The sequence below is a fragment of the Pollicipes pollicipes genome, unplaced genomic scaffold (genome assembly GCF_011947565.3).
Source record: "Pollicipes pollicipes isolate AB1234 unplaced genomic scaffold, Ppol_2.1 Scaffold_6052;HRSCAF=7182_pilon_pilon_pilon, whole genome shotgun sequence".
Taxonomy (NCBI): domain Eukaryota; kingdom Metazoa; phylum Arthropoda; class Thecostraca; order Pollicipedomorpha; family Pollicipedidae; genus Pollicipes; species Pollicipes pollicipes.
The window spans coordinates 25789087-25815195 of record NW_023596805.1 but is presented as its reverse complement, the minus strand read 5'-3'; the positions used below and the strand labels follow the sequence as shown (position 1 = coordinate 25815195).

Genomic DNA, 26109 nt, shown 5'->3' with positions numbered 1-26109 from the left:
TCTATGTCGATCCGCTTCGTTGCGATAACTAACTACAAAACGCGGTTCGGAGGTGAGGTCATGCAAAGTCAAGCTGGGTCAAATGTGTTACGTGGATGAGATTCGTGAGTTACCTTACCGTGGTCGCGGGGCATACGGTGACATGTGACTTGGTAAATCAGCTAGGAACTGTCAACCATTACGCTGTAGTTTTCTCAGATCATGTAACTTAACTCGACAATTTTTGTCCAGTCGTTCAGTTCACCACGAGCCACTGGCTGACCATCTCGAATCAGAAGGCGACGGCGAAGCAAAGACACGATTTATTGAACGCGCCATATATTTCGCTATGTTGGTGATGCACCGCACCGCGCCCACTCAGATCACTCCACAAGGTCGACAGATGTCCCCAGCCCCACACCTGTGAAACCTCACGAGCAGCAGCACGGCAGAACCAGCCGATCGGCGGCCAGAGGCCGGCTTCCGGTGACATATTCGACCAATCAGCGGCTGAAGGCTGGGTTACGTCACCATCAGACCGCTCGCCGGCCCCAGCGCTAGTTATTCCTAGTTTGGTGCAGAATTGGTGGCTTCGTCTCTATGAGTTCTATATATGTGCAGAAAGACGTGCAACAGAGCAAGAGTGGTAAATCGTGCCATATCATTTCCCTCCCCATGCGTTCTTCACGCTCGCTCGTCATGACGCTGTCAGAAAACCGTCAAACACTTCGTCGGTTTTTGTTTGCCATTTCTGTGAATCAAGCGTACTTAACACGGGCATCTGATCTGCATTCCTCTCCATCTTCTGCTTACATTCGCTTACACGGTCCCAGAAAACACTACCAAGGTCATGGCGGCAGCCCCACCACGTGCTTAATATGGACTGCAAGCCACATGCGCCATATGCTGAAAGGCAAACGGCTTAGAAAAACGCTCAAGAGAACTGAAAGCGTCGAGAGAAACCCCCTGTCTTCATCATTCTTTTCCTGAATATGTTGTTAATGTGGCGTTAACGCCCTCCGCACCAGCATTATCACCCCCTCATTGGTCCACAAAGTGGAGTTCGAGTTTGACCTGTTCCCTTTCGTACTCCCAATGACTCCAGCTGGATTCAGCCTAATCTGACAGCGTGACGTTGGAAGTGCCTCCGTTGGATCCACCCTGCCATCAGAAGTGTGCCCCCTGGATCCGCTCCCTCGTCAGGAGCGCTTATCCTCGATCTCCTGCCACCCAAAACTCTGCCTCCTGGACTCCTGCCATCACGAGTGTCCCTCCCGGACTCCTGCCACCACGGATGCCTCTCCTGGGCCCGTCATAAGGGGGCCTCTCCTGGCTAGAAGTCGCCGTCGATGGATCCTTCGGGACTCTCCAAGCCGACCTCCTCGTAATCCTTCTCCAGGGCGGCCAGGTCTTCGCGTGCCTCGGCGAACTCGCCTTCCTCCATGCCCTCGCCTACGTACCTGGCGAAGACGAAAGATGTGTGAGAAGAGGGCATCCGCAAACGCGAGTGGAAGCACGAGGAAGACGTGGCAGACGTGGCAGATGGTGTGCATTTTGCTGATGGTGGAGTGTTCAGAGGCACAAACATCTTTGAGTGTTACATTCAGCTTTGAATCAGGATTTTGAGCGCTCCGCATCTTCACTTCGCTCTTAAGATTATTAAGATTACGTTCATGTGCCAGCGCTGCTGATGCATGCATTCTGAGAAAACTACGGAGCTTTGGCGGATCAAACGAAACAATCATGATCACCACGCAAACATTTTCATCCTACAAAATAGCACATGTTGGAGAATTGCTCAAGGCTACGGAGAACTGTGCCTGCAGTAAGCAGCTCTTACCTTATAGGAAATTACTTTGTTTATTTGGCAGCAGCTCCGCACTTCGAGAGGACCCCATCGCACAAACTCCCAAATGTCGTGACAACACCGAACGGCGCTCACCACCGCACGAACACTCCCTTGTCCTCCGAACCGCTGGGCTCCCTGGGCTCTCACCCGATGCCATGCTGCGCTCACCAGTGCACGAAGGCCCGCTTGGCGTACATCAGGTCGAACTTGTGGTTGAGGCGTGCCCAGGCCTCGGCGATGGCGGTGGTGTTGGAGAGCATGCAGACGGCTCGCTGCACCTTGGCCAGGTCGCCGCCGGGCACCACCGTCGGCGGCTGGTAGTTGATGCCCACCTGGTGGTTAGGGGGAAGGTGTTGCTGCACGCATATTCTGCGTCGGTGAGGAGAATGCACTGTGGCAGCTTTGAAATTGGTTGATCCGCTGTCGTTGAATGTTGGTCTAGCGTGCAGGTGATCGCTACGGCTGATGTGTCACAGCGACCTTTCCAAGCGTTTTTTTTTAACTCTCGACGGCCTTTCATGCATATCGCGAGATTCCTTGAGATGACAGTAAGCAGAGGAACCGATGCCAGGACTGAAGAGCCAAGATCACTGACTGAGACTGACTGACTGAGACTGAGATACCAAGACATTCATCCATTGTCTGTCGTTCGCACAAGCACGCTACCTTGAAGCCGGTGGGGCACCAGTCGACAAACTGGATGGTGCGCTTCGTCTTGATGGTGGCGATCGCTGAGTTGACGTCCTTGGGCACGACGTCGCCGCGGTAGAGCAGGCAGCAGGCCATGTACTTGCCCTTCCTTGGGTCGCACTGCAATCATCCGGACGGATGGGGGCGGGGAGGGGGTTTCATTGCTGGCCCGATGGAGTTCGGGTTGCATGTGGGTTCGGGTTCATACACGACCGCGATGCATGTGAGTGCTGAGGTAGCATGGATAGGTTTCATCTCTGAACTTTGGTTTCAAATAATGCTTGGTTGTTATCGCAGAAGAAAACTCAAAAATTTATTCTTTGTTGTTCGACGAAGTAGGCGAGCAGTTCGAACCGATCTCGACTTAATGCTGGCTGGATAATGCGATAGCCCACACCGGTAGCGGCGCTCATGAGTTTCCCAGCTACCTTATCGACCTCTGACCTCTCTCTGATCCCTGACTCGCTCAAACCTCGACCTCGGCTCAATCCGCGCCTCCTCTTTGACTCTCGATCTCATCCAACCGGTGACTCTGCCTTGTCGCACGATTCCCCTTCCCCCTTCCCCACCCCTGACTCGCCATCTCCCTCTCGCTCTGCCACCTCACCTTGACCATCTGGTTGGCGGGTTCGAAGCAGGCGTTGGTGATCTCGGCGACCGAGAGCTGCTCGTGCTTGGCGCGGTCGGAAGACAGCACCGGCGCGTACGTCACCAGCGGGTAGTGGATCCGAGGGTACGGCACTAGGTTCGTCTGTGGACAAACGCGCGCTGGTGACGTGGCGGCAGCAGGGACCGCGGCAGGCTGTGTGGAGAACCCGGGGCGGGCTCGCAAATCAACGCCGTGACCAAAAGCTCGGAGGAGGTGTAGGAGTCTCCTGGCGATCTTCGGAGGGTAACGAAGAAATTTTAGGGAAACGTAGGTTTAACTCCCCTTTCTTATGATGCTGCTTTCCGTTCATTTTCGAGGATGGCATGAACGCGCAACCAACACAATCACGAACCAAAGACGTCAACATTATAGCAACGAGCACCTCTTGTGAAAGATTTAATGCTTACCAGCGCATAAAAGATGAGCAAACAACTAGCATGGGTTTAATAGAAGAGCGTTAGACCACCCCAGCCCACGAGTGACTCTCCAATGATCCCACTCAGCCACGTCTTGTAAAGCTCTCAGCTCTCCGCTTTGCCCACAAGTGTGCATGATGCCACACACAAGCGACATCAAACGCAGTCGCGCACAATTCACAGCCAAATCGCGCACTCACGGACAACCTAAGAGGGGCGGCGTAGTCCCCAGGTGGCCCCTCAAACACCACCTTGTCCTTTACCGACCTGGAACTCGGTCAGGTCGACGTTGAGGGCGCCGTCGAAGCGGAGCGAGGCGGTGATGGAGGAGACGATCTGGCCGATCAGCCGGTTCAGGTTTCGTGTAGGACGGACGGGCGATGCTGAGGTTGCGTCGGCAGATGTCGTAGATGGCCTCGTTGTCGACCATGAAGGCGCAGTCCGAGTGCTCCATGGTCGTGTGCGTGGTCAGAATGGAATTGTAGGGCTCGACCACGGCTGTCGACACCTGGCGGACGGAAGTGAAACTTGCAGTTGACGGGCTGCCGCAAGGCGTCCTGCGCAGTGGACGAGATGAACCGATGGCGCTTTAGAGTTTAAAGCGTCAGCTGCTTAGCTAGATAGCGTCCATTATGCTGTCTGATAATCAAGTCAAACAAATCAAAGAAGCTAGTTTAAACAAAAGAGTAGGTCCCAGGAAGCGCACAACTTGAAGATGAACGCCCTACACTTTTGGTACGCAAAACCATTTGTCATATCACACGATTTGCCTAGCCACTTGTTAACTTCACTTGACTGCTCAACAGCATTTCCCTGCTGATCGTTGAGGCCCGGACTTAGCCACATCCACGACATAGACATAACCGTTGATGATACGTGCTGATGGCATCCATGTTTGGCCAGTATCCCGGAATGTTTAGCCCTTGTGTGTGTGGGACTCGAGTGCCCTTGAACCATGACGTCACTGGGATCTGAAGAGCCACTTCGACGGTAGACGACTGGTGGGAGCAACAGACGGCATTTACGATTTAGACTATGCTTAAGACAGTGACTTTTTCACGGCTCAGACGATTATGCTAACAGTGACTTCGGTTTAGCCGTCTGGACTCTGACTCCGGCACTGACCCTAGTTCTACATCTTGGGATGGCTCATCTGGATATGAACGTCATCCGACCATAACCCTGATATTAACGCTTGGTTCCAACCCTGAATCTGACTTTGACTTTGACTCTGGTTTGGCTCCTACCCTGCCCTTGCGTCAACCCACGTCCTTGCCCCGTCCCTGTCCCTACCACTGCCGCTGTACCGATCCCCGCTGCTGCCCCTGTCCTTGCCCTTGTTCCTGTCCCTGTCCCTGTCCCTATCCCAGCCCTGTCTCTGTCCTTGTCCCTGTCTCTGTCCCTGTCCCTGCCCCTGTCCCTGTTCCTGACCCTGTCCTTGCCCCTGCCCCTCTACTGACCTGTGGCGCGGGATACACGGTGAACTGCAGTTTGGACTTCTTGCCGAAGTCGACGCTGAGCCGCTCCATCAGCAGCGAGGTGAAGCCGGAGCCGGTGCCGCCACCGAACGAGTGGAACACCAGGAAGCCCTGCGGAGCACCGGCGCACAGTGGGACAGTGAAACTGCACCGGCGGCCAAACTTGTGGAGTCAGAGGTGAACCAGAGGGCGAAATCGACTTCCGACACAAATCTGGGACATCGCATCCACAGCTTCTGGCGCAGGGTCGTATCTAAAACTTTAACCATTTCGTGGCGTTGTTTCTGAGAGCATGGGTGAAGCTGTGTGGTGCCTTGGAGAGATCTTGTCCCTCCCTCTCCCTCCCTTAACCCCATGAACGTTTAGGACCCCTCAACATACTCGACTGGAACCGCCCACAAAATCGCAAGGAAGCCATCAGGAATGGTAGAATGCATTCATACATATGCATGAAAGAGAACCCGATATACGATTCCAATGTCTTTGTTATGGGTTCCCACTAATGTCTGAGGCAGGATTCGAGAACTGGCCGTCGTTTACGCATCATTTCGTGACGTCATATACCCACCTGGAGACCGACGCAATTCTCAGATAGCTTGCGGATCCTGTCCATGGTGATATCAATCACCTCCTTGCCCACTGTGTAGTGACCACGTGCGTAGTTGTTGGCAGCATCCTCCCTGCCGGAGATGAGCTGTTCCGGGTGATACAGCTGACGGTATGGTCCCGTCCGGATCGAGTCTGGAACAGACGGCAGCACGTGATGCCAGCGCTCTTATTTTGTTGTAGATGTCGCTAGCCCTCACGCCAGATGGCAGCAGCGACGGATAGCGGATAATCGGGAAAGGTGCTCGATCACGTCTATGAATCAAAATCGTTCTGATAACGGCCATGATACAGGTTCATTTTCAACCAATTGAGGGAATGTGTCCGCTGCCCCCCCCCCCCCCCCCCCCAACAATCAAGCCTGTGGTCACTCCCACTCATCAATGAACTTTGAATACCGTAAACACTTAGCTAACCCCAAACCAGCGACAAATGAATGAAATCGCAGTGACATCCCCCAGCTGAGATCGGCACTCACCAACGACAGTGGGCTCCAGGTCGACCATGACGGCCCGTGGCACGTGTTTGCCACGCGACGTCTCGCTGAAGAAGGTGGAGAAGGTGTCGTCGATGATGGCGTCCCTCGGAGGCACTGCTCCGACCCTGGCCGTTCAAACCTGGCGCTGAAACACGGCATACGGCGCGCATGGTCAAGTGGGGTACGGTGTTCGGTATGGTATAGTACACGGTGTGGTTAAATAGCGACAGAACGAGCCGAAAGAAGCAGAACGCGACAGCGGGGCAACGGGGCGAAAATGGCGAAGCGGTTAAGCTGCTAGGCTATGCAAATCAGATTTACAATGAGCAATCATGATTATTGGTGCATACTAATTGTAAGTGTTAAGCGATTTCTGGCCTCTTCAGACCGACTTGTGAAAATGTGCAATAACTAATTACGATTATAAGCGCAACATGATTATAAATTATAAGCCACTTCATAAAACTTAAACGGCGTCATTAGCACACCACCTCAACGCATGAGTCTCGGCCAAATGGATCCAGATCGCCACAACGACGGCAAGTGAGCCGTTCCGAAGCTGCCGGAGCGGCGGCGCGCCGATAACGCCTCCACAAAAGACAAACGACTGCCGGTCGCGCTCCGCTGGTCACAAAAAGTGTTGGCTGTCACAGGAACCGCCGCTAAGAGCACACATCGGGTGTATCACCGGTCATCGCTGAGGCAGTAACACCGGCCATTTACCTGGGAAGCAACTTAGCAGGCAGCTCATAGCTCACTCCCGACGACAAAAGACGGGGCGGGAGCATAGAGACGGCAGGTCTTAACGCAGGGGGGGGGGGAGCTAAGCTGGAACCTCCAGTCCGGAACATGATTCGCCCAACAGACGTAACGAATTCCACAGAATTCGAGTGAGAAGAACGCCGGGAACGGTTTAAACGTAACGGTGTATAAGGAGCCAGAGCCGCCGCAGATCACACCGAAAATGGCGGCCATCTGAGTGCATCCGTCATTCCGTGAATTTTTCGCTAATGGTTGGCCTCTTCGGACCGCTTTGTGAATTGTAGACGTTTCAGATGCACACGACAGCTAACATACAACGGTTTAAGCCACATACGACGGGGCTGCCATGACCACAACAGTTTCTACTACGCCGCGGACACGACAGACCGCCAGACGACAGTAAGTTCTCAGCCTACGGACACGACAGACGGCCAGGTGACAGAAAGTTCTCAGCCCACAGAAACGGCAGACGGCCAAGCGACAGTGAGTTCTCAGTCCACGAACACGGCCGACCGCCAGGCGACTGTAAGTTCTCATCCCACGGAAACGACAGATCGCCAGGCGACAGTAAGTTCTCAGCCCACGGACACGACAGACCGCCAAGTAACAGTAAGTTCTCAGCCCACGGAAACGACAGACCGCCAAGTAACAGTAAGTTCTCGGACCACGGACACGATAACCGCCAGGCGACAGTGAGTCCTCAACCGATGTGGGTGCACGCGCCGACAGGAATACGTCGAGTGTGAAGACTGCATGCCGTCTAACTACACAGATCGCATCGAAATCATATGAGACACCCGTATCTTGAGATTACCTCGGGATCTGTTTGGGAAAAGCCCTGCTCAGCAAGGGAAGAGCTGGTGTACAAGACCGTGTCAGTTTCCTCCTGTTCTCTTATTCCAGCCTCTGAACAAACCCCCAACTGCCACAGCACACAGATGTGAACCGGGACCTCGAAAACGAGTCTTACCCGCATAAAGTTTTGGATGTGCTACACTAAAAATAAAAACCGAACCAACTCAGCAGGGCCTATAAGGTCAAAAAACAATACTATTATACTCAATATGGTAATGTGAGGTCGAGAGGTCGGGAAACGATGCTTGAGTTAAACGTTTTTACAACTTCAAATGTCGAGGAAAGTTATGAAAACATCAAAATAGCCCAGAAACGCTCCTGTATCTGCACACAGCAGAACCGTGACAACCAAATCTGGTGCCGCTGGCGAACACCACGGAATGTCGTCAGCGCGTCAAGGTTGTCGCCGGCGGCAGGTGTTTGATGGCGCAGACGCCAGGACAGCCGATTCTGACTCGGCGGCACTTCCGGCTGAGTGAGTGCCTGAGTCACGCGCCCACCCATGTGACGCTCAGCCGGGATAGACTCGCAGTGTGTGAGCGGCAGGCTTTCAGCGGAGTCAGCGGGGACTCTTCAGCCGCTCAGTCGAGGCGTCTCCTCGAGGAGTCAAGTCGACTTTCAGGAGAGTCGAGAGTCTCCTCGGAGTCGGAGACGCCGAGGAGACCTCCTCTCGTGTGGCGCCGTCACCCAATCTGGTCACGAGGCGAAGATATTCAGTGCAGCACTCTGTGGCGATCACACAACTTGCAGGAATACTGAAATGCTTTGCACGAAAAATGGTGTTTATGACAGTAGGCTGGCCGGCTGACAGTCACGCAAGTTTGCGAGTGGTTCTCCGTAGTGCACGTTTGTTTTCCGTAACGAAAAAGCGGCTGAAGCAACAACGGTTATCTGAATTGGCATAAATCTACATCTGAAGGCTCAGGCATGGAAAGAGACGTGCATGCTTATGCCCTTCCCCAACAAATGCAGGATCGTCTACATGATTCTAGAAAAAAATCAAATAGCAGTCCATAACCGGCGCCGTATTTTTCACTACAGCACACCAGATGCATCACGTAGGTAGGCAGGTAGAGTCATGCATGAAGGGGCCACAACAATGAACCGAAAGGGCCATCATGCGGCCGAGAATGTGTGGGGTGCTCCCTGAAGCGGGCCTACCAGCGGTCGTTTGGACGTCGAGACCACCTCATAGTTGGCCAGCCCGCGTGCGACAGTGGTCTGTGTGAGCCTGAGCATAGCAGCAGAGGGATGGAGGACCCTCACCTTCCAAGGCAGTTTCGCGAAGGCCCACTATCGAGGGGCGTAGCAATCATCGCTCTTGATGTTCGGTTAAGCTCCCACACATACTTTGGGGAATTTTCTTTGACTCAGCTGCAATAGCTCAGACAAGGCAAGAGAACAGAATGGCAGGGAATGCCACCAATATCACACCATCTGATGATGAGAGTGCAGCAGCGTCCGAAAGAGTAGGAACAATACCACATTTTGAAATAAATTAATGTCTTACCTTGTCAGGGAACCAATGCCGAATTTCCCTCAAAAGACGGCCCATGTGGCCATTTGCCCCCCCCCCCCCCCCCAATCCCCATGTCCTCACGCATACCCATGGCGGCGAATTAACAGCGAACCGTTAAAAATACGCACAACCAGTAGCAGCGTACCACATAAATATACGCGCATGGAATACTCCAGCCACAACTTTCGCATCTCACCAACTGTACACTTCGACAACCCTTACGGCCGTCCGCCATCTGCCTTGTCAATCTTCCAGTCATTCCGCCATCTGCCTTGTCAATCTTCCAATCATTCCTCTCCGCATGCCGAAGTCTCACAGTCCCAGAACCATGAGAGCGGGTGAGACACGCGGAGAATGTCCGACCTCTCCGTCACGGTGGGCGGGCCTTTTGTTTCGAACTCTCTGCTTGCCACTCCATGACAGAGTGCACCTGCCCAAAGCATCAGCGCAGCGAGCCGTGGTGGACGCCGAAAACCGGTGCATACCGGTGCCTACCGGTGCGAGGCAGCGCCAGCTGTCTGCCCGACCGGCAATGAGCTCGAGGTTTGACTGTTCAAGAGACGGGTGATTTTTCGCCTCTAAGTTGATCTCGGGGGAAAAATGTGTGTGGTGTTCCGTGCCTAGAAATTTAGACAAGCTGTCTTCCGCTTTTCTCTTGAGCTTCTGCGCACTTCTTGCGCATGACTTGGGGTCGAAGAGCTTTGACTTGGAGTGTTCGACACGCTATTAACGGACGTTGAGGCCGATACTGCGTGCTTTGAGACTTACGGTGCGTGCCTTGAGGCCTATGCAGCATGTCTTAAGAGTCTACACCACTGGGCGCATCGTTTACCTCCTGCTGTTTGACTCTTTGCCGTGGTGACTGGCATGACTCTTGTAAGGCTGCGGTTATGAGTGGATTTTGTCCTGTTCGCGCCTGTCATTGCTCTTTTGGTCACTCAATATGGACAGAAACAACTGAAAAGCCACACGCAGCACTAAAAGAAGAAACAAGGCTTTGTTTTGGAAACAAATCTGATATCCAGTCAGGAGAGAACTGCTATGAATCTGCGCCGATGCCTGTGACACTCAGGGCCATGCGTGGACATACAGGTTTCCGATTTTTCGTCATTCGTCTCCAAAGAGCATAAATATCCAAACCGTACGGATTCCCCTTCCAACGCAACTTCCTGGCGGCGTCCCCCGCTCCCCGTCCCAATCGCAGGCTGGGCCCTGCCTGGCCGATGCTCCGGGCCAAGCTTGACCGGCGGACCGTGACCGGCGGAAGTGGTCCATTTAAACGCCCCGCCTCCCCCTCCCGCGCCGGCCCCGGCGCCGGCGCGGTTCCGTCTCAGCCGCGTTTCCCTCGCCGGCCGGTCCGGCGTCTAGCTCCGGGCGTCATTACGCCTTTGAAGTCGCCGTCCGCCAGCTGATCAGGGGCGTAGCTAGCGGCGACACATGGAGGAGTCAAAACAGCGGTTCGTGTGGCGGCACGGATGTAATGTTGATTGAAATAAGTGAAATCGCGGTACAATCAACACGTCATAACGGTGCATAAAGCTCTGCACGACAAATGCTACGCCAATCTGTCGGCGCGTTTTCTCCGCCCCTACGTTCGCGATCGCAAGTCCGCGCTCTTTTTGCGTCGCTGCGGCGCCGAGCTGCCGACCACTTGTCAGCTGATCGACGCCATTTCCCAGGCGATCGTGACGTCAGCGTCGACCAGCGGGCGCTGCCGTCGGCGGCCCGGCTTCCCGACTACCCGGCGCTCGGGTCCGCCGGCAGCACCGGCTCAGCCGACGGAAAGGATTTCACAGACGAGCACACGGCTTGTTTGTTGGATTTTGGGGATCTGTTTCATTAATCCTGGCCCGTTCCCGAGTGTTGACATCGAGTTCGGTTTTCGTTTGATGTGTGTTCACTGGACCGTTCCACTTCCCTCAAGAGGCGACAAATAGTTAAAATGCCCTTGATGATGCAGGGGCGTGTCAACAGCTGATATTCCCTTAGTCCTGGAAAAATGTTTTGAATGCGTTTTCATTTAGTTCCGGCCCCAACCTGGCAATTTCTCAGCCGGGATAGTTAGTTTCTGCCTGGACTCAGGGGCTTCATGTCAACATCAGTATTGTATGGATTTAACATCATTACGGCCTGATATTTGTATTATCATACGCAGGTTTCAAACATGAGAAAGATCTACTATCAAAACATTTTGCTGTGCTGTAAATCTTCGCATGCTTTCCTCGCATGTCACGGCTTATCGAGACCAATCAGCACGTGGCCACTAATGACATGACCGAATTAATCTGAAGCAATAACCCACAGACTGGACGTAGACTGTCGAATACTGTCATGCATTGTGGACATGCATTGTGGACGCATTGTGGACCTGATAACTGGCAAGTAGATGATGGATACATTCAACGCTGGGGTCTCAGTGTCTCGTCGAAGACCGCAGTTATTTGCAACCACTCGTGACAGCCGACAGGTTACTGACCCTTGGCCGGTTCATCACCAAACAAAAGGCGATGGCTCTGCACAAACAGCTGATTTTCGCGGGACGAAAGTCGTGCGGAAAGGCCCACGAAATGCGGGCTTCGTGCGTCTCGCTTCTTGTTGCCCCGGCGAGAATTCGCTTCGGGTCTTGTAGTCGTTTTTCCGAATTCGCTCCAAGTGATCAGAAGACAATGCGTGGCCAAGAAAGTGGTGAGAAAAGGCCGGAGAATTTGTTATCGCGATGAAAACAAGATAGCTTATCATGTAATACCTCACTGCGCTGATTGTCAAATACTGCGCTTTTGAAGCGGACTGCTACATCAACTATGAAGTTGATGCTGGGTGGGTTTCACTGAGTCCGTTTGTGTCAGATAAAGATGTGTTCTATGACAAATGGGTCTTGTGTAGCGGACGGTGTCCCAGAATTGAGTGCGCTACGCCGAGTTCTAATTTCCCTTGCTCACTATAAGTATGCATGTGACATGCGCCCAGACGTGCCCACAGCGGCAGTGACGACTCACGGTGGTTTCAAAGCGAATTCACATTTTTAATCATGCAGGTCCACCTCCCACTGGATAACATTTGCAGTTCCGTGGTATTTGCAGCGTGCTTAATGTATTCTTCCCAATACACAACCAAAGGTGTGTAGGTTTCTTCGAAACACGAAAGGAGGATGTGAAGGAAACTCATTCTTGGCGAAGTGGTGGCGTAAATTAGTTAAGGTCAGCTGATGAAAACCACGGGTGTAGCCCGTTAAAACCATACCGCTTTAACCTGTGAACTATTATTTGATATAACCTGGCTTGGTACGGCCTGGCCCAACCAGGATAGTCACAGCCTGACGTGACCAGACCTGAAATGACCTGAAATGATCTGACCTGATTTGATCGGATTTAACATGACTTGCTGTTTACTGGCTGGGCTTGGCCTGGCCTGGCCTGGCTTCGCCTTGCCTGACCTAGCCTAGCTTGGCCTGGCCTGGCCTGGCCTGGCCTGGCCTGGCCTGACCTGACCTGACCTGGCCTGGCTTTGCCTTGCCTGACCTGACCTGACCTGACCCACCTGCGTCCTCATGCTGGAAGCCATCTGGTCGGATGCCGTGTTCCATACAGTACAGCTCCCAGCAGCCGTTGCCCATCTGGACGCCAGCCTGCCCGATGTGGATAGAGATGCATTCCCGCTGAAACGAAACCGTGACATGAGCCTTATGTCCTGACGCCTTGATCAGGGTTGTAGCTTTCTATGATAATCAGACTCACCTTATGCTGAAGGGCTGCAATCCCAAAACTCCATGTTAACTCCATACCTAAACTCTATGTTAACGCGATTTGGCCCGACGAAAAGTAATTTCGGCATTCAAAAACTATTTGGATATCTGCGACATTTTCCCTGACTCATATGCGTGTTTGTGCCGATATTCTAGATTTAGAACTGAACCAGGACCCATCCCACAGCTTGTTGAATCAGACTTGATTCAAATGAAGCGATATTATTTCATTCAAATGCACTGATTTTAGTGCGGCTTAGTGTCAGGATCGATTGTATTACTGTTACCTGAATCCGATGAATTTTCGCCGATTTGACTTGAATAAGCATCCAGCCGTAAGCGCTAGATTGTATTCGAATATTGGTACCCACGCTCTCCGTGAACCCACACACTACGGCCCACGCCCCCCCCCCCCCCCCCCCAAGCGCAGCGCAGCGACATCACGCATCGTCCCCGGAGTCCGGCTCCGTAGGCCTGGTTCCAGGGTGATGCGACCCTGTCTGCAAACTCCTACTGAGCTTTGGCCGGTCGGCACCGTGGGAGCCGCAGCACCCCGGCCGCCGCAGCCCAGATGACACGCGCAACGCTGCACTTTAGTTGCACTTGTTTGCGTCGACGCACCGCGTTCTGAATCAGCAATTCCCTCTCCCTTTTTTTAATAAAAAGTGAAACTAAAACTTTTGTTGCAGGGACACAGTCTAATGTTTTAGAATGGCCGTATTGATAACCATGTCGCATGCATTATGCCAGGAACATTCGGATGAGCACAGTGTGCGCTTCATATTCTGGTGCTGTCAAGAGCAGGCCGCCGGAAGGTTTTCCTCCGTAGACCTGAAGGTTTTCCTCAGTCTACGCGATGGGTGTCGTCACATCCCCTCTTGATTGCCTAACTGTGCTGGAAGCGGCACAAAGAGAGATGCACGCACGTTGCGTGTGCCGGGCTCCAAATGACGTCATCACGCCTGGTACGTGACCTGCGCGGTACCCGCGACATTACGCCCTAATAACGGCCCCCGGCGCGATGTAAAGCTCCGGCGAGACACGCGCACCTCTCGGCTCTCGTGCGGTGCAAGGAGAAAACACCGCCTAGACGCAGGTATACCCGAGAGCTTCGCTAGCGTGTCAGAGCGAGAAATCGTCGAACGGTTCAGGTCACCACGAGAGCGGCGAAGCAGCACCATGGTGCGAGCGCTGCAAGGGAACACGCACACAGCCAGTGTTCTGTATTCGAAACACCCATATCGCTTCGCGAATGAACGGCGTTCATAAGTGTAGCATGCTGCTTTTCACTGATACATAAGAGCGCAAAGTTCTCGTTTTCAACGCAGATGCAGACAAAGGGCCGAGGGCGCACGTCTGCCGACGAGTTGCATGTATGTGGTATTTTACACCGTTGAGGATCATTCGATGTCGGACAAAATATCCCCAGCTTAACCCGACAAGAAGATGAGGAAATGTTTAGACTCTAAAGCTGGCTAACGCGAGCACAGCTCCGACAACGGTCAACCGATCGCATGTTTCATGCCGACATATCTGACCCATATGTGTCATGTCATGTGTCGTATGACAACGTAGGAGGCATGCTGGCAAGTACTCCGGCACCACAAAGCCGGGCGCTGCCTTCCACGCTGGCTGCGGTCCTCACGCCACACTCCGAGCACGGAATGTCACGCGCCGGTTTGTCACGACCCAGACGCTTCGTCTGGGTCCATCAGACCAGAACACGAGCACGAGCGTGGCATGACGGTATAGTTTTTTTTCTGCTAAACAGCCCACAGGCTAAGCGCAGTGCTCTGCCATTTCTCCGCAGGCGCAGGTGCCCGCGGTGATTAATGAGGTGGTGCTGGCACGAGCAGGGCAGGGAAGGTCGTTTGGAGAGGCGAGGGCCGAAGCGCACGGGGTTCTTTGCACCTTAAGGTCGTCTGCAGGTAGAACGTGTCCTTCGAGTCCTGGCACTCAGCGCGCATGCGCTAGGCGCAGACCGGTGGATTTTTACCGAATGCATCGCATAGCGCGGGCATATGTGTGTTTATGTCGGACATTTAGATGTGTTTCAAACTTATTTCTGTGCCGGTAGACGAGACCAGCGCAATTCAAGGGAATGCTTTTACAGTACTTGCATTTATAAAATGTGTCTTGTGAGTCACCGATCATGATTTGAAGGAATATGAACGCCTAATGCGAACTGGAAAAACGGCACCGTAGCGGTTAGCCAGACAGCTGCAGCTTACCTCGGACATTTCTTTTAATGTAGAAAGCTCAAAACCGCTTTCGAAATACCTACCCATTGTAAACATTTGACAGGCAATGCTAAGCTAAGTGCATGCCGGATCCTATCATTCAAATAGAGACATACGTAAACGAGGCCTTAGGCAGTGCTTATGGGGGCTTAGCATAGAGACGGCTTTTCAAGTGACTTGAATCCCTCTTTGAGAGTCTGGAACTGCGTGGTGGGGGCAAAGCCTATAACAGTGCTCCACCCATGTGCGCCACCCTCCCCACGGACAGGTGAGGCAACGGAATGATCAGCTCAACAAAATTGAAGCAATTAGTGCATTATCCTTATGGCCCTCCCCATTTCGAAGCTGGATCCGCCGCGACGGCCGATTCGCTGCGAATCACGAAGACGAATGACATGAACCGCTTAATTGGCCGTGCGCGGGCGAGGGACGTTGAAACGGGTTTCATTCCGTGGGACTACCGATTAATTCCCATTTGCGCTGTCACACGGTCCCTGCCGCTCAGCCCTTCGGGGCTGACGAAGACAGCACGTCGGCAAGACCGCCGCCTGGTTAGCGCGTTCATTATTGGGAGCGGATTCAGCGTCCATTCCTTCCATGTGACATCAAAGGGACGCCAGTAAATCTCAAGATGCTTCGCAGACGCGTCCTCGCCCCTCCCCCGCCGCTATCCCCGTTGGCGCCGCCCTCCGTGACGGGCGGAGACCGACGGCTTTCCCACGGGAGAGTCCCGATCCACATCCGGTGCGGCCGGCAGCGGGTCAGCAGGCGGTCACACGGCGCCGGAACACCCGACAGACGCGCCGGCCAATCAGCTTCGGCAGAGGCGCACTCAGGCCTCATCGCCGGGGAAACTCGCACAGGCGCAGCCAGGCACCTGATCGCGGAGGTGAGGGTTGCGAGGCGGGTCAGGGGAAGGCGAGCACCTGGTTACGGGGAGGATGAAGTCTCACGAACGCAGCCAAGGGAGGGGACAGGGGCCGGTCCTCTACTTGGGCCCGTATTCTCGTTTTCCACCATTACTGGTTCCGGACAGAAATACAAAAATCGGCGTGATGCGTGCTCACCGAGATCCGGGCTAAGAGAATCCTGTCTGTGTGCCTGTGAAGCTCACACATGCTGGTGAGGGTAGAAACATGCGAAAGAAAAATGAGGTATGCTTTGTTCCCACCCGGAACACACCTTTACCCAACTTACGGAAATGACAGTTATGTTAATGTTTTAAAGGGACTCTTTCACGTATAAGCACCATAATTATATATATATATATATATATATATATATATATATATATATATATATATATATGCATATGTACGTATCACATCGTGTCATTACATATATATATATATATATATATATATATATCATGAGATGCTTGTACACCTTATTTGGTTATTGTATCACCAAACAAATGCCTTCTAATTTTGTAAATTATACCACATTTTCGCACTTCGTACTTTCTCAGAATACTGTCAAAATTAAAATATTAGCAAAAATAATTTTACATTAGCCAAGTAGGTACCTGCACACCTTACTCGGTTAATACATCACTGATTTTATATGTTCCAATTTTGCAAATTGCATAAGATGTGCCAATGAGATGCTTGTTAAGAGGCTTGCAGGTTAACGGCCTCCTAAACTGTTCCTGAGAAAAACTTAGACATAGGGGCAGCGGCAGGAAGGCATTTAAGTTTCGATTCCGTGGTCTTCGGTTTCGTCTCGTCTTGCACTTAAACTTGGATGCATTCACGTGCATTCATACCCTGAATTTCACCCTCGTCATATGAACATTTCCGCGGAGATATCTGCATATTTTTCCATATTTTCCTATAACGAGTTATAATAGCTTGCACTTTTGAAGCAAGAGATTCTCTCACGACCAGCAACTGGTGGGGCGATGTGTATTTTTTACGATTTTTCATTAAACGTTACAGCCGTATGGGCAGTAACGCGTCTTATGAGCTATAGCGCTCCGCACGAACCACTGCGCTTCATTTCACTGTCATTCTGCGCAGGTCGTTCCCAAGCCCCCCCCCCCCAACCCACTCCATCCATCCTCCTACCATGGCACCGCCCCTGCAGAGCCGATCACACTGCCCCGCTTCACTTGAACGGAACATCCTACCCCTCGGGGCAGGTGAGTGACCCTGGTCGGCCGGGCATGCGCCACGCGACACGGTCTGAGGCCGATACCGCCACTTGGACCCCCGCTGCCAAATATAAATATTAAAATATATTTGTCTGCCCGACTGGCCGACCGGCCGGGAGTTGCGTTCGAAGTGTATAACCAACAATGTAATGCGGCCTAAAAAATTGGGGCACGTCCGTTGTAAAGACGTTACCGAAAATGCACGCCTAATCGCACTACATGATAGGCGCGGGTCATTACAGTCATTACTGTAAGGCGAAAGACCGCCACTGAGGGAATTACCTTCATTCGTTTAAAATCCCGAACTGGCGTTAGCAACAACCAAAAACCGCGCGATGGCAATTCACAGCTCAAAGCTATTCTCCGCTTGTCTATTTTCGCATGTACTTTATGATGACCAAGTTCGACAAGTCAGGCAAGAGCAATTGAACCGCTCCGATATTTCGTCTCATAATGACGGACTTTGTGAGTGATACAATGCAAAATGACACTATAAAAAGCTAACAAAAATATTTAGGTCAAACATATTTTTCCAAGCAGCATTGCCCAAAGAAATGCACTAGACTGTCTAACAAACGGCGATCAACAACAGTATTTGTTTTAAAATGATAACATCGGATCATTTAACTGCTTGGGCACGCATACCGCCTCAACCTGTCGGTCATTACATGTACCGCATCAGCGAGTCACCCCTGGCTTGGAATCAGGGGCGCGGCCCGACTTTGCGGCAGGAGAACTACCATGATCTGCGAAGGGGCCTGTTTTTGCGATCGAGTCTGAGCCCCATTGACAGTACCTACGCACTTCGGGCATGGTAACAGACGCTACAAACACTTACAGGTACAATACCTAGCGTGTCAAAAAGCTATCGATGTTGGTTTGGTCTCGTGTCTTAAACGATTGCTTCAGCTGCGTACGGAACATATTCACTCGGCTGTCCGCTAATCTCGTTACCAAAATTATGGCTGTTGGGACCTACATGGCGCTCCCCCAGGTATTGTCTATGAGATGAAAGAAATTAACAATGTATTCCGGAATGACGTTTAATATTGTCATGGTGAAAAACTGTGCTTAAATCCGACGTTGGCTAAAGCCCCATAAACCACTCCCCTTCGCTGCGCCACTGCTTGAAAAGGGATACCCAAAAGCCATGTCTTGGAAATGGAAAAGAAGTCTTGCACCTATTTCAGCATGTGGTTTAACATTTAAGGCGCAACTGCACTTCTACAGCGCATTTGCAGACTATCGCCGATGCGCAGAGATTTTGGTGTTAACGCTAAAATCACACAGTAGCAAGCATAGTATCTGACATTCTATGACGGTTTACCCCAGATTTCACACGCATGACGCGACACCAGCTTAATCAAAGTTCATAACGCCTTCATATTAGACATTAGACATTAGATGGCAATGAGACACGCACATCCAAACGTGATCCATTTTATATAAGCAAGGCCTTGAGCTCACTCGTGATTATCATCAGACCTTGAAATGTCGAGTATTGCCGACATAACCAATGTTTGCTTGATGACGTGGTTTAAGCAATACATCCTTGCATAGTGAAGGTCGATAACTATCTGCACAAAAACTCTGACTCGTATTCCATTCCTTCTGATCAAGCCAGCATTGCCCGCTTCGACGTCAAACTCGAGACGATAGGAATGCCAATGACGTCATGCTCATGAGCTCTTGGCCACTGACAATGCATCGACAATTTCATGAAACTCCGTGCTCGCGGCGTCGTAACGTACAGCTTATTAGTCTTCTCAAGAGTGTTTAGCATTGCGAACCCCCCCCCCCCCCCCCCACACGCACACGTTGGTAACTTTACCTCATTGATCCCGCAACAGTCACGATAGCCAATAATGCCAAACCCAGCGGATTAAGCAATCGGCGGTGCGTTAACTATAAACTCACGAGCTTCTCCCGTAGGAGTTCAACAAAATCAATATCAGCGGTGGTCATCGCCACAGCTGCAGACCATTCTGTTCGTCACTCGACAGCCCCGCGGCTTCAAGTCCACCAGACGCCGAACGCCATGCCGTCATAAAGCTCGGTTGGTCGCGCACAGAAACGATGGGGTTATAACGACACGCTTCGGGAGTTCGCCCGTCATGGCGTGTGACAACACGGCCGTGCCGTACCTGAACGCCGTGGCAGCGGTCCTGCTGTCACACGACTCCCCAGTCACGCCCTAGCCCGCATGCGCGTCCGGTAATAGCAGTTTGATTTGCTTAGCTTAGCCTGATCTGATCTGATTTAGCGTGACCTGATCTGTCCTGAATTTACCTGATCTGACCTGGATTCTGATCTGTACTGAATTCACTTGATCTGAACTGGATTGACGTAGTGTAATCTGACCTGACCTGACCCAGCCCGACCTGAATGACCCCATATGGCATGAACAGACCTGATCTGTCCAGATCTGACCTGATCTGTCCGCTTTGATAGGCCTCGGAGGACGTCATAACTTGGCCCATGACTTCAGACCATGTCGTGCCCAGAAAGTGCACCGCTTAGTCCTTTTACACTCGGCTCAGACGCACTGGGCTGTACTGCTACCCTGGCTACGCTGAACTTATCCGTAACACATCACGGCGATAAGACGTCATCGATGCTGCTGTCGTAACGCAGCCGTGTCGTACCGTACCGTGTCGTAGCGGCATCCCGTCGTACCTCAACGGCATCCTTTTGTGCCCCAATCCCGGCCGGTTCAAGGGACGCCAAACCGGTGCCCCAACTCCGAACGGTTCAAGGGACGCCAAACCGGTGCCCCAACTCCGAACGGTTCAAGAAACACCAAACCAGTGCCCCAAGCCCGGCCGGTTCAAGGCACGCCAAACCGGTGCCCCAACCCCGGCCGGTTCAAGGGACGCCAAACCGGTGCCCCAACCCCGGCCGGTTCAAGGGACGCCAAACCGGCGCCCCAACTCCGAAAGGTTCAAGGGACGCCAAACCGGTGCCCCAACTCCGAACGGTTCAAGAAACACCAAACCAGTGCCCCAAGCCCGGCCGGTTCAAGGCACGCCAAACCGGTGCCCCAACCCCGGCCGGTTCAAGGCACGCCAAACCGGTGCCCCAACCCCGGCCAGTTCAAGGTACGCCAAACCGGTGCCCCAAGCCCGGCCGGTTCAAGGCACGCTAAACCGCAGTCGGCGACGGAAAGGCCGAAGCAACGGATCACTAACGTTTATGGGCATTGCCGGTGCCAGTTCACGGGTTTGTGGATCCACACCGATTTGGTGATGAGGAACGCCTTCCGGCCCGTGTTCGACCTGGGGAACTGATGGCCTGCCGTTATAATTTCTGAGGCGACGGGGGAGGGGGAGCAGATTCCGGTGGTGTTTGTCAATGCGCTTCATGGATTGCGCTGCGGTTCCACCCCAGCCGCGTCATTTGTCTGAGAACAAAGGCTTTCGGCACGGTTTGAGTTATTGGATTGCCGCAGGGGAGTCGTGGGTTGCGGAAAGAGCGCTTGCTCAAAATTCTGAGGTCGTAGGTTCAAAGCCTGGTGCTTGATATTTTTACGGTCTTCCCCGCTGCAATCGGTGCAAGATATCGCGTTGCCTGTGGCCACAGCAACTAGGTGGGTCGTTCAGTCAAATATCAGCCGGGCAAATAGTCACGACATTCACTCAAAATTTGCGCTTTTCAGTTCACTCATTTTCATTAGTGGTTTGCATTCATATTTGCACAGAAGTTTTCACTCACTGCATGCTGAGTGACCATGGTCACAGCAAACATGACGCCAGCGTGACAAAAAAGCTCAAAGGATCGGCTGAAGTATTCCAGCTGTCTAAAATCTGCGCTTTGGACACGTGATTGTTTTTTCCAGAGGGGTGCTAGCTGTGAAACATAATGACCCAAAATAAAAGAGAACTAAAAGTAGCCCATACTGAACACGCTTTTCTGCGTTATGTTCCCTTCCAATGGTGAAAGCGGTTGAGACCTATTAAAGCCCATCCACAGTCGCTCTCCGTAACAGAAAACAACAGCCCACCCGCATTTCAGCTGCCTAAAGCCTCGAACCCTGCGCCGATGTGGTAAGCGCAGCTACCACATCTGCGCACCATGACTTATGTCACCCTCTCCGTCGCGCTTCGCACTTGGCACAAAATACAACTGTCGAGTCATGCATACCTTACGTCCGTGAGCACGATTTCCAGAAATAAGGACTGCCAATTGGCTCTCAACCAATGGCTGCAAGGTACGATGGCGTAATCAAACAGTGACGTATTAAGGAGCATATTTTTTAAACAGAGAACACATGTGGTCTAGAGCAGTGCTATCCACTTAAAAGTACACCAATGGTTATTAGTGAGTTTATTTCGCTACATTTGATGCTTGCTTCAACATCAGTTACCCCTCTAGCGTCTTCCTGTACCCGGAATGCCGCTATAGTATTCTGTGGCACCTGTAACGCCGTTGTTCTAACAACTGCAGCGCTGCTGTAGTCCAGTTTCTGTCTGTCGATGTGGTAAGCGCAGCTACCACAACTGCGCACCATGACTCATGTCATCCCCTCCTTCGCGGTTCACACTTGGCACACGCCGCTTTGTTGCGCTCTGTTTTGTGCACCGCGCTATGGCACAAGTGGGCGCAATGTTCCGCCATGCTGACAGATGTCTTTTTGCAGTGCTTAATGATGGAACATGTTTCGCCACAATGCCGGAGCACGCGGGCTGTGTTGACAACTGGGCGAACACGAACAAACGATTTCAAGAGCACCGGCGGTGGCAAGAAAGCGTTTCAGGCCGCTGAGAGAGCCGCGTTGCGTGCATGGCGGAAACCTCGGCGGTTTTCAGAATGGTTTCCGGGCTTTCAGGCGGTTCGACACCAGAACCATTGTTGAGTGCCACTGTTGTTCGACGGTCTCAGACTTGACAAGGTCCTTGGGAGCTTTGCATTGCAGACATCGGTGCCAAGGTGACTGTCCAATGCCAGTTTAAAAGCATACTCCACAAGTTTATGTGCCCATTGTCCATAAGGCCGTGGACATTGGGTTCTGTTTACACCAGTTTTACGAATAGAAACATGTCGGTGGAACTTTCGCAGCAAGCCGAAGTACAAACAACGTATGTAGGACTATGGAAGCAAGGCAGGACAAACTAGCAAACGATCCACAGAAGTAAACTGAGAAGAGCGCGAGTAATGACAATCATTCTGTGTGATATAACTTTTTGGTGTTAATGCAAAAAAGGAAAATCCGGTTCAGAACTGACTCCGAAGAAAGCTGGTTTTCGTCTTATTCTATTGTGAGCGCCTGACATGGAACTTTGGAAAATGGAACTTCTGACAGCGTGGTTTAAGTCCACCAGACGGGGTTGAAAGTGAGCCATTGCCACATGTGACAAACTGGAGATAAATTTCGAAATACTTATCATTAGTTCAGAATAAGACGGTAGAAATAGCCTCTTCCTCGAAAAAAGGAGAATGGAGATATAGATGCGCTGATATCATTACTACTGTCTTATCTAGGTCAATAATGTTCCTCGCACATGCACTTAACTCACGTAACTAGTTCGGAATTATTGTCACCAGTTTATCACCTTCAATATTCCAAAAGGTACTGGTGAAACGACGTCAAGGTGCATGACAGTAATAGCTACTACATAACCAATGGTTGTTCTGTGACGTCGTTTAACCAGTTCCCCCTGACATATTGAAGGTCAATAACTCAGCGCCAAAACTCTGAGCTCAGAATGCCGAGAAACGAAGGATTGAAGGTTTGTTTCTTATCTTTCTTAAATCTTCTTCGTATGGTATCGATTATCAAACCCGTGGCACACAAAATTGCTGTTATCCACGCAGGAACGACACGTAATGATAGCGATCAGAAATTACATCAAAATGCTAGACGCAACTAACTCTATGTGGTTCAAGCTACCTGATCCCTTTTCTTCCAAGAGGGAAATCTTACATTAAGGACCCATGCGCAGGATAATGAGGGAGCACCCACGGACGGAACGCTGCGTGGGGCACCCCACGGCTGAAGTTAGGCTAACAAACGACAGACAGAAACTGGACTACATCAGCGTTACAGGTGTTACAACAATGACGTTACAGGCGCTACGGGCCATACTATAACGGGGTCCCGGTTACAGAAAGAAGTAGGATAAATGATGCTGAAGCAAGCAACATATATGATGACATAAGCTCACTTATGACTTTTGTTATACTTTTAAGTGGATAACACAGCTCTAGACCACACAACTTTTCCGTTTAATAGACGTGCTCCTTAATACATCATTGCTTGATTACGCCATCATACACTGCAAACATTGATTGAGAGCCATTCAACGGTCGTTATATCTGGAAATCGTGCCCACGAACGTAAGGTAAGAATGACTCGACGATTGTATTTTGCTTGACCTTAATGTCCGCATGCCTTATGGAATGACAGGATTTGAACGATGTTATGATGGCGTCATGAATGCCTGGGTGACCTTGAAATAGTCTCCCGAAATAGTCTGCACATCATCGGAGGCGCGTAACTCAGAAACTAGAAGGGTTTAGGTCTGACGAAGTGCAGGGCTGTGAGCTGCACTGATTGATCTTCAAGATGGCTATTTTAGTTCAAACCCCATACAAATGTGGAATTAAGAACAAACAACACAAACAAAATTCCCTTTAAAAAAACACTCTTGTGCTGTGGACACTAGAAACACCGGAGTGCACACTGAATTCAAAACCATAGAACGTTCGGGATGTCCATATGCCGTCAGTGCTAGCCCCTTCATTAGGTCCACACAAACTCATAAGGGTATAAAGCAAGAAAGCTGCAATGAGCCAGAGTGGCCTCTCTAGGTAGCAGTTACTTCTTTCTTACTCAAAAGACACCGGGGAAACGCGCACCTTCCCCGCGATTTTACGCGTTTTACGCGTTTTGCGTTTCGCACAGGCATGCACTAAGCGTGTAAAATAAAAAACCGAGGCGCACGTAAACATAAAAAAGGTTGAAAACATGCGTTGTTATACGTTACATGTGAAATTTAAGGCACCTGAAGTTTTTAGCCAAACGTTCATAATTTTTCCCCCGACCAGCGGAAATTCTCCATACTCCAATAAATTCATACCGCCTGCAAGCAGTGTATTTATGCTCCATACTATATGTGAAGTATATTCACTGAAGTGCCAAGACCGTTTCCGGGCGCGAGCAACCGTAGAGGTAAGGGGCCATTGTAAGCTCAAGTACTTTCCAAAAGTCTACACATGGGGTGGTGAGAATAGTGATGAAGGGGTTTCTAGGCATACGTTGCGTTGTTTTCCTCAGTTGCGATTTAAAACAGTTCGATTCCCTCGCCTCCGGTCCACCCGTAACAAGAGCACCAGGGCAACGTTTAATGAAATGCATGTCAATGAATGCAGTGCAATGTTGCAGGGCTGTATGGTAGCTTACCACTTGTCTGGCCCTGCCGGACGCCAGTCCTGCCGTTCCTGCAGGCATTCTGCAGCTGCTGCAACCTTGCAACTTGCAACTCTGAAAAATCCCGCGCCGAACTCCCGCTTGTCAAAACCTTACAGCTGGCTCGCAATCTGCCCGAAGTATCTCCTGCGCGGAGGAGCCCCAGACCTCGACTGCACGTGCCCTGCTCCCATTTCCGCCGAGAGCTCATGCTTCCACGCGTGACGCGGCTACTCGGCCCTTCTTCCCCGCGCTATGCGCCCGCAGTGTACATTCTGAGACGGCGCTGAGACAGGATACGCGGGAAAGAAGGGCACCAGGAAACCGGCCGATCGCGAACGGCACAGCGCGCCCCTCCCCCAAGACGGCCGGAGGGATGGAGCGGTGTAATTATCGGAACTTACAGGGCGTGGTGCCGGTGAACCCACAGGCTGTCAGTTGTTTGCATGGTCTTGTGTTCCGGGGCAGGGGGGAGGGGAGGGAAGGGTACAGGTGCACCACGAGTGGATAATGGAAGAAACGTTTTATTTACATGAGGAGTAAAAGACAGGTGCTGAATCGTGTGACCCGGGGTCAAATGATGCAGAAGACGACCGTATGCATCCCTTTCAATTTAACGACATTAAACACTGCTAACACTTCAAGTAGGGACGTACCACGGATCATAAGATGAGGAAGAAATCGATTTGGGAAAGCAATACTTTTCGTGTAACGGCAAAGTGACGAACGTTGTGGACTTGACCACGGGTAAAGATTTGTATTCTTTTGTGAGGGCCCTTGCCCCCCTAGTGTTAAATTGGGCCCCCGATGTTGGCTTGGCCCCCAATGTTTTAGGGTGGAATACTACAAAACTTGGGTAAAAGATGATCATAACACAACTATCGTGTTTGATCTTTCTGTGTAGTGGCATCCCGTACCACTTATCACAAAAAGTCATGGCTGCTCTCACCCCAAGATACAAATCGCAACAGCTGAGAGGATAAACGATGCAATAAACTTCTCATACTTGCCGCCATAAAACACACAATGGTTTGCGAGGTTAAAGTGAATAGCTCTGGAATATAGGGATAACGTAAATCCTTCATGGCTAATCCCGTCCCCGTCCCCCACAACCAAAATGCATGCCGCCACCCATAGCCGACAAAGAAGAGCGCCATCAGCGCCCTACGGCGGCGTCTAAAGAACCGCCTTCACGTGCCGATCAGAAGAGACGCTTGCGTCTAGTGCCTGCTCCCTGGATCGAACCCTGCATGACTTCCACACTGCTTAAGTTTAAGACTTATAAATTA

The 26109-nt window shown here is 51.6% G+C and overlaps 1 pseudogene; it reads right to left on the bottom strand.

The window, feature by feature from the left end:
* Positions 1–288: 288 nt before the first annotated feature.
* On the bottom strand, positions 289–24982 carry LOC119104425 (tubulin alpha-8 chain-like; annotated as a pseudogene).
* Between the last annotated feature and the right edge of the window lie 1127 nt (positions 24983–26109).